The sequence below is a fragment of the Triticum dicoccoides genome, chromosome 7B (genome assembly GCF_002162155.2).
Source record: "Triticum dicoccoides isolate Atlit2015 ecotype Zavitan chromosome 7B, WEW_v2.0, whole genome shotgun sequence".
NCBI classification, from domain to species: Eukaryota; Viridiplantae; Streptophyta; class Magnoliopsida; order Poales; family Poaceae; genus Triticum; species Triticum dicoccoides.
Window position 1 is genome coordinate 386,980,511 of NC_041393.1, and position 2,361 is coordinate 386,982,871.

Here is a 2,361-nt window from a genome sequence, read left to right on the forward strand (position 1 = left end):
TATCAAATACCCAGGCGCTACTGCGAGCATTAGTAAGGTACACATCAATAACATGTATACCAAATATACCTTTCACTTTGCCATCCTTCTTATCCGCCAAATACTTGGGGCAGTTCCGCTTCCAGTTACCAGTCCCTTTGTAGTAGAAGCACTCAGTCTCAGGCTTAGGTCCAGACTTGGGCTTCTTCACTTGAGCAGCAACTTGCTTGCCGTTCTTCTTGAAGTTCCACTTCTTCCCTTTGCCAATTTTCTTGAAACTAGTGGTCTTGTTAACCATCAACACTTGATGCTCCTTCTTGATTTCTACCTCCGCAACCTTTAGCATTGCGAAGAGCTCGTGAATTGTCTTATCCATCCCTTGCATATTATAGTTTATCATGAAGCTTTTGTGGCTTGGTGGTAGTGATTGAAGAACTTTATCAAAGACACTATCATCAGGAAGATTAACTCCCAGTTGAGTCAAGTGGTTGTGGTACCCAGACATTCTAAGTATGTGTTCACTAACAGAACTATTCTCCTCCATCTTGCAGCTGTAGAACTTATTGGAGACTTCATATATATCAATCCGGCCATTTGCTTGAAATATTAACTTCAACTCCCGGAACATCTCATATGCTCCATGACGTTCAAAACGACGTTGAAGTCCCGGTTCTAAGCCGTAAAGCATGGCACACTGAACTATCGAGTAGCCATCAACACGCGACTGCCAGGCATTCACAATGTCTGCAGTTGCTGGCACGGGTGGTACACGTAGCGGTGCTTCCAGGATGTAATTCTTCTGTGCAGCAATGAGGATAATCCTGAAGTTATGGACCTAGTCCATGTAATTTCTAACATCATATTTCAACTTAGCTTTCTCTAGGAACGCATTAAAATTCAAAGGAACGGTAGCACGGGCCATTGATCTACAATAACATAGACATGCAAAATACTACCAGGTACTAAGTTCTTGATAAATTAAAATTCAATTAATCATATTATTTAAGAACTCCCACTTAGATAGACATCCCTCTAGTCATCTAAATGATCACGTGATCCAAATCAACTAAACCATGTCCGATCATCACGTGAGATGGAGTAGTTTTCAATGGTGAACATCACTATGTTGATCATATCTACTATATGATTCACGTTCGACCTTTCGGTCTTAGTGTTCCGAGGCCATATCTGCATATGCTAGGCTTGTCAAGTTTAAACCGAGTATTCTACGTGTGCAAAACTGGCTTGCACACGTTGTATGTGAACGTAGAGCTTATCACACCCGATCATCACGTGGTTCTCGGCACGACGAACTATAGCAACGGTGCATACTCAGGGAGAACACTTGTACCTTGAAATTTAGTGAGAGATCATCTTATAATGCTACTGTCGTACTAAGCAAAATAAGATGCATAAAGGATAAACATCACATGCAATCAAAATAAGTGATATGATATGGCCATCATCATCTTGTGCCTTTGATCTCCATCTCCAAAGCACCGTTATGATCACCATCATCACTGGCTTGACACTTGATCTCCATTGTAGCATCATTGTCGTCTCGCCAACTATTGCTTCTACGCCTATCACTACCGCTTAGTGATAAAGTAAAGCAATTACATGGCAATTGCATTTCATACAATAAAGCAACAACCATAAGGCTCCTGCCAGTTGCCTATAACTTTTACAAAACATGATCATCTCATACAACAATTTATATATCATCACGTCTTGACCATATTACTGTTGGAAATATGCCCTAGAGGCAATAATAAAAGTATTATTATATTTCATTGTTCATGATAATTGTCTTTTATTCATGCTATAACTGTATTATCCGGAAATCGTAATACACGTGTGAATACTTAGACCACACTATGTCCCTGGTAAGCCTCTAGTTGACCAGCTCGTTGTGATCAACAGATAGTCATGGTTTCCTGACTATGGACATTGGATGTCGTTGATAACGGGATCACATCATTAGGAGAATGATGTGATGGACAACACCCAATCCTAAGCATAGCATAAAAGATCGTGTAGTTCGTTTTGCTAGAGCTTTGCAAGTGTCAAGTATCTCTTCCTTCGACCATGAGATCGTGTAACTCCCGGATACCGTAAGAGTGCCTTGGGTGTGTCAAACGTCACAACGTAACTGGGTGACTATAAAGGTGCATTACAGGTATCTCCGAAAGTAGTTGTTGGGTTGACACGGATCGAGACTGGGATTTGTCACTCCGTATGACGGAGAGGTATCTCTGGGCCCACTCGGTAATGCATCATCATATTGAGCTCAATGTGACCAAGGTGTTGGACACGGGATCATGCATTACGGTACGAGTAAAGTGACTTGCCGGTAACGAGACTGAACAAGGTATTGGGATA